Below are 7,424 nucleotides of genomic sequence, written 5' to 3' on the forward strand. Positions count from 1 at the left end.
GCATTTGCAAAACTGAATAAGTTCTTGACACGATTTTAAGAAAGATGTGCTAGAGGTGTCATTAAAAGGTACAGACGTACAGTAAGTACTGTAAATAGCTTTCAGAAATATGAAACATTGCATAATGTCTATACAAAATTAAGCAGTAGGCTACGAACACTGCCATGCCTAATTAAGTAATGGCATAATGTACCATATCTCACACACTGTAATACAGGAACAAAAGGAGGAGGCGGTCTTATTTAGAACAGCACTGACAGAACAGAAACCAGGGACAGATGTCTGAATCCTTTATTATTGTTGTTATTATTTCTGTTATGTTAACCTACTGTACGTTACATGAATGCAATATAAACATTGTATTTAGGTTTGCTCTGAAAGACTTTATCAATACTGTTCTCCGTATTTAATCCTTTTCCTAGTTTCATGTCTGTTTTGTATTACACCGTACATACTGTAGTAAATGTATATAAGAATGACCCCAAAAGGAGCTCAGTTCAGTGGCATACAGCTTGAACATTACTAAAGGAGGCTCAGGCCTTCAGGGAACACTGAAAGGGTCACAAAGAGGTTACAATGAGACTCAGTGTATGTCTCAGAGCCCTCAGGGTGCCTACTATTAAAAATACTTCTATCTCTGTACCTTTGTACAGTACATTGACTTTTAAGAGTAGGACGCGTGGTTCTGCTCGCTACCTCCCACTATCAAAGAACAGTTACAAACATTGCCAAAGGCTACACCAAAAACGATTCTGAAGTTTTCATTAAACCTAGAACATCTAAACTAATTAGGAGAGCATGGAGTTGTGCTACTAAAAATTAGGAGAGAGGAAAGTACAGATTTGTTTAAAACGTAATTATTAAATTGTTTACTTATTTAAGTTGTAGGGTGAACAGTTTTCATTGAGAGTTTCACTTTCCCCAATACCAGTACATTAAGGCACAGTATTTACACTGATACCAACAAGAATAACCAACATTTGAACAATGTATTCTCCCCTGCTATCAGTAGGTAGTTGCAGTTGAACACATAAGATACGATGAGCTTTATAGCATATGAGCAACACCTCCAACCAAAGACTTTGGCAGCTTTTTAGTTGGTTTGTTAGATTTTTTTCAACATACAGTATGTTTATATGATTCAGTTTAGTTTCATGAATGAATGAGTGAATTCATTAATTAATTTGAAAGGTTCCTTCATTACATCAATTGATGAACGAACATGTATATTTTCTATGACCAATAGCATAAATGATTCTGTATAAGTCCTTCCAACTGTACATCAACCAAAACAAAATAATACAGCATTGTGTAACCTTGTATTTACTAGATGTCTCAGAACTGATTGCAGTTCAAAACACTATCATCCCATTTAATTTTTAATTTATTTTTGAGAATACTGTAGATAAAATCATTTTAAATGCAGATGACATGACACAACAATTCTCTTATAATATAAATTTACCGATATCCATCACACATGAAAATTTAGACTGTTCTTATTTTCCCTTAATATTTTACAATTCTTTTACTTCTAACCAAATTATATACAATCAAAATAAGTCAGATACATACGTTTTTATGATTTATGAAGAGGGAAAAATATGTAGAAATATATTCTTAATTCTAGTTTGAATTATTCTGTATAGTATCATCCTAATGATACTCTTAAAGGGTTTTCAGGCAAGGTCAAGTTTCTCAAGTCAGTTTCTCTTTTGAACTCCATTTTTCTACTGCACTAAAATGCATAGTACAGTATGTGAAGAGTCATACTTTAGAACTGGTAATATACAGTAGCTGCATTTTAGCTTGTGCTAAAATTAATTAAAAAAACAATTACAGATGTTGGAAGGTCTTTATTAAAAAAAAAAGAAAATGTATTGAAGGAAAATTCAATTAAAATGCATTTAAAATATGTATGCCATCTGTACCTAATACATATACTGTACCTAAGTAGAACAGTCGGTGTACAAAACGAACAAAAAGTGAGTAATGTAAGTAAAATTTGGTTGTTGGAAAAAAAAATCCCAGTCCTTTTACTGTAAGTTTCTAATGAAGTTAATGAAAAATAAATCCCGTACCAAATTCATTCTACTGTACCTTTCGGTTGAGATACATACAGGTAAGGATAGTTCTGATAGAAAAAGAGAGAATTGTTTGTGACAATATTTTGTCAAGGAATAAAACCAAACCTAAATGCAAATGTCATTGTTAATGAAACAATTCAACATGAGTAAAATAGTAACAATAAATAAAAAAACTTTTCCATAAGCTTGCAGACAAACTTGCTGTGTTATTGTCCGGCGCTCATTACTATATTGTAAAACAGTACTGTATATCCTACTAAAGCGCAAGAAACACGATTTTAGTCCGGAATGTCCCGAACAACGAATGTTTACGCAATTTTCGATAGTATATACCTTCAGTGGCATTCGATTTTCAATAAATGTTTTGTGGTCAAGTGTTCTTTTTATCCCAACATCTGTACAGCTCTGTGTCAATGCAGCATATACTGTAGTTAAATCTTTGCGCGATTGATGTATTGAACTTCCATACCAAGGAAGCTTTGGTCTCATCGGTCTAAACGAACACAAAAAGCATTCTCCGCACAACGCACCTAAAATTAAAATGGAATGGAAGCCAAGCGTTTTCAAGCTCTTACAATGACAGTACCATGTGCGGAAACATACAATCCAGTTAATGCCTTAGAAGACATTTGTAATTACTGAGAAAACGTCCGCGGAAAGCTGTAGCGTTCACTGCAATGAATACAGAATTTCACCCGTGCCTAATCGTATTTCATTACATAGAGCAGCGTGGCACAGAGCTTCGGGCAGAGGTGGGAAGACGAAAGACCAGGAGTGATGTTCTGAAAACAAAGGCACACACGCGAAGACTCTAACCTTCAACAGGCGTATCTTCTAGTGCAACATCTCTTTCCAGCGTATTATACAACCACCAGAATAATAAAATGCACGGCCGAAGAGAATGTGCTCGCGGTTTGGAAACCTGTTATTGAGTTAACGAAGTTGCTTTTTAATATAACACATTTATTCCGACTTATGCACAAGGAAAAAACAATCTCAATCCGCTATTATGTAATTAAAACCAGATGTGGCTTTTATATGTTACAATTTACATGCATTGTTTTAGTTGCACCAGTAGAGTGTATTTTATATTTCGTAGCCATTTGTTTTTTTCTGTGAATTGTATACAGTTTAAAGTCATTGGATTTATAACCCTACGCCATATACTTTGAAGTATCAATATATTTTATTGTATTTTTTGTTCTTTTGTGGAGGACAAACGACGCCAAAGTGCTGTACAGCCTCCTGAGGGTAATCTAATCAGTATCTCACCGTTTGTGTGCTATGACAACAGTCGTATACGTAGTTCGCAGTATTTTTAAATCAGAAAAATGACAGCGGTTATTTTTTCTCCGCCAGAAGACTTAAACCTGTTGGGTTAAATGATTGAAACTTTAGAAATGGCGCTTACAGAAAACATCTTGATAATTTCCTGTATAGACAGTTATGTAACGTCACATTTAATAGTTTGAATGATTAGTAGCCCTTTCTTTGCAAATGTCACATTCTTCACCGTAATTGCTGTAAATATTTAAAAAAAAACATTTTTTGTACGTGAAAGCTGAATTATTAATCTGCTAAGTACCATGCTATAGATCCATGCAGCCAAATGGAATATTAACTGTCACTATACAGTGCTGGTGAAAGAACAGCACATGATAGATTTTGTTTGGACAGATAAGACAGAAAGGTCTTACCTGATTGCTTTACATTCTATATCCTTTAAATATATATTTTTTTCCACTGCACTTTGAATGCAAATGATGTTGTTCCTCAGTGGAGCTCAAGAGATCCTCATTGTGTGAGAGAAGGCAAAGCCATTGCAGATCCTTAAGATGATGTTAAATTTCTTCCCCATGTTGAAGGAGCATTCGCACATACTGCACACACACTATCATCCACTCTGGATTGTTGGTGAAAACCAAGGTGATGGCAAAACCATTTTTTTTTCTCTCCTGCAAGAAAACAAAAAAGGACCTGATGCTTCAGAGATCTGTACTTTTCTTCCCCCTCTCCCCTCCAAGCCCCAAAGACCGCTTCAAAATATTAAAAAGCAAAAAGAGGGGAACAAGGCTTTCTTCTCAAGCCAGACAAATCTCTGCTTTGTGGTGAATTCTAGAGAGACAACACCAAGCTTCCAGTCCTCCTGTGTTTTTCTTTCCCTTTCTATGCCTGAGAGCAGCTTATTCTGCTTCCTTTCAGGAGCCCTGGTGTAGGTCCAGAGCACTGGTTGCAGTTGTCATGGTTTTTGATGGAGCAGTAAGTCCCTGTAGCGACATCACCTCCAAGTGATCAGCCTCTCTCTCCTGCCTTCCCCACAATGGGCTCTCGGCTTCAGTCACTAGCGTGCAGCCCATTCTTCTCCACATGCTTCTTTTCTCTCCTCGTCATTTGGGAATTTGTGTTTTTTTTCCAGTCCCTAAAACCTCTGTTTTGCGCTTGAGTCTGCCTGCTTGCTTCCTGACAATCGTTCTTGAAGGTTCCACCCCAATTAACCTACTGTACGTGCTCATTAAGAGCTCATTTTATTGTGCTTTTTTTTATTTCTCATGTGGGTGATGTAAGAATCATTTCCTTAAACAAAGCAAACAGTACTTTTATTCTCTATGGAATTTTAATTGCTGGAGTAATAGAGGCAAGATCCAGTTTACATCTAAAATTTGCTACAGCATACAGATAAAAGGTGAGGTTGTGTGAAAAGGAAATATTAATTCAACAAGGTAAATATTTTTTCGTAGCCTGTTGTAAAACAAAAACTATTTTTGAATAATTTACAGAATGTACAGTAAATGTCCTACAATGTGCATTGAACACAAATTTTATTTGACATGCAAATCTATCTAAAATGCAAAGAAACCTTGAGCAGTAAATATGTGACTATCAATTTTTTATGCAGTAGTCAGGAGTGCTAGATGGATGTTCAGTTTATGCTTGTGTTAAGGTTTCTAAGTGAAAAAGGATTCAAAATGAACTTGTTTGGTTCCCTGAAATGTTAGTATATCAACAGTGATACAATGAACAAAAACAGGGACAACTATGCTCGGGAAGGCAACAGGGAGGTCATGAATTTATTTAACCTACTGTGGGAACTGCTTGCTAATACACTGAAGAGACACAAAGGACATTGCGTGATCTAATATACAGTATTATACAGTATTCCATGGTAGAGTTTTACAGGCAAGGGAAGCACAGTCTTACAGTGTAAAATGTACTATGAAATTAGGCATAATTTCACTGTATTTTAACTGCGGTTGTTCTAATTTACCTGCACGCGAGAAAAAACCTAATCAACACGAGTCCATTAAATCAATCTGGTGAGTAAATGGAATAAGTAAAGGTTTATTCCATGCTGAAAAGAAAAGAAACACAATGTTTTGGCAGTGGAGCCTTCTTCGTGTGTCACACCTTCTCTTTTCAGCATGGAATAAGCCTTTACTTGTTCCTTTACAGTCTACATACAGTATGCTGATGCAGCTGCTTATATAAACTGCTGAAAAACTGTCCATTCTGGGCCGAAAGTCAATGTTCCCTTCAGTATGATTGTCTGCACAGTCCGACTTGTAGAGGTGGAAAGGACAGCTCCAAATCATAATTGAATTGATTAATGTTGTTCACTTATTAAACACTGTTGTTCACTAGGAATAACAACACTCAAGAATAAAGTGTCCTGAGAGGATTATGGAGGACTTGAAAATGTGAAAATGTGCCTTAACCCACTTGGGAACTAACCTCATGGCTATAGGACGAGGGGGCTGGGACCCCCATACAGAATAAGGAGTGACCTAGGGGGAGCCGCAGAGGTGAAGATGGGGTGGAGGTGGGATGCGAAAAACATATGCAAGGGTAAGACGGGGATCACATACTGTAGGTATTTATATTGTTTTAGGGGAAGAAATTACATCAGAACTGTCTAACATGGTTGTTGTCATCCCTCCTGAATGTTTCGTTACAAAATCCATTTACTTTCATTAGTTGGATTTATATTCCATTGCAGTTGTGGTATTCATTTTATTTCTTTTATTAGGCTTTTTAAATTTAAATTAACATATTTTTTACATTACTACTTACTATAGTATTTGCATTTCTATCTTTCCTACAATGTGACCAATTACTATTATTACAAAAGACTCCTTTTGCTATTTTTAACAGTTTGTTTGCTAAAGCTTGTTCTTTGCTATTAAAATTAATCAAGACAATATAATACACAGAGATTCTATATACATTTCAAGTTCTTTTAAAAGTTGTTAGATTTGTTGATGTGTTCTTTCCCCTTTTCTCAGAAGAATTGTCTGGGTTTTAATTAAACATCTGCTTTCATAGCTAAAGTTTATGTGGATGTTCAAATAAGGTTAATTTGTCATTAATATTAAGGATTCCTACACTTGCTTCCTTTATTTTCCTCATCTGTGTTTTGAATTTCACTAGAATCTACAGAACACAACTTTACAAAAGCCAGAGTAAGTAATTGCATTTTTTAAAGTGTACAATACAGTGAACACATACACAACAATTGTTTTAAAACAGGTTTCTTATTATGATTGCCATTGTTTTATTAGCATTAATGATACACACAGAATAGCATTTATTTAATATAGATATGAAATAACTATTTAAAACAATATTAGAATTTAGCTGTAATTACATCTGGTCAGTGTAGCTAGATTTCAAATGTATAATATTTTGAATCTCTTCACCATTCCCAAGTAAAACAAACAAAATAAAATAGATTTAACAATGAATAAACAACAGAGACCGGATGACCTAGAAAATTATAAAATACTTTAATCATTAGTCTAATGTGGATTTCCTAAAAAGAAAATTTCCCATAAATGAACAAAAAGCTAACATTTCAAGGTTACAAATCATCCTCTGTAGATTTAAAACAGTTTTTCACTCTCACTCTCTTTTCACTTGAGAACAAGGTCCCGAAATATAAATACATTTATATTTATACATTAGGTCCTTTTTATCATTTTTATCTATGTGTAAGAAGAATTAAAAATTGAATTTGCAGCCCCTAACCTAAACTGTTGCCACTCAAAAAATATAAATATCCTCTGTTACATCTGGGCTTCCTTTGTTTTTAGATGTTTGTCACCTGAGTAATTCTTCCCCATTCTGGATTCAAGTTGGCAATTTCTTAACATGTCTGTTTTTCTATATATGGAATTTAAAATATTAAAGACAGTGCCTAATCTAAAGTTTAGCAGAATTACATTTTGATATTCTTAATAAAATTTAAGGTTTAGAGAAGTGGACCACAAGTACTATAGATAGTGATACTGGAGAAATGTATGTTTATACCACATTAAGGTTAAAACACACTTTACACCGGTG

General features: G+C 34.7%; 1 protein-coding gene across 1 annotated transcript in view; it reads right to left on the reverse strand.

Annotated features, from left to right (window-relative positions):
• The window catches only part of trpc5a (transient receptor potential cation channel, subfamily C, member 5a), an 83,374-nt gene extending 78,834 nt beyond the window's left edge, over positions 1–4,540 (reverse strand). The window contains exon 1 of the mRNA XM_069193453.1: positions 3,785–4,540. The gene's annotated coding sequence lies outside the window, so the exon portion shown is untranslated. The remainder of the gene's footprint in view (positions 1–3,784) is intronic.
• Between the last annotated feature and the right edge of the window lie 2,884 nt (positions 4,541–7,424).

The sequence above is a fragment of the Lepisosteus oculatus genome, chromosome 8 (assembly GCF_040954835.1).
Source record: "Lepisosteus oculatus isolate fLepOcu1 chromosome 8, fLepOcu1.hap2, whole genome shotgun sequence".
NCBI classification, from domain to species: domain Eukaryota; kingdom Metazoa; phylum Chordata; class Actinopteri; order Semionotiformes; family Lepisosteidae; genus Lepisosteus; species Lepisosteus oculatus.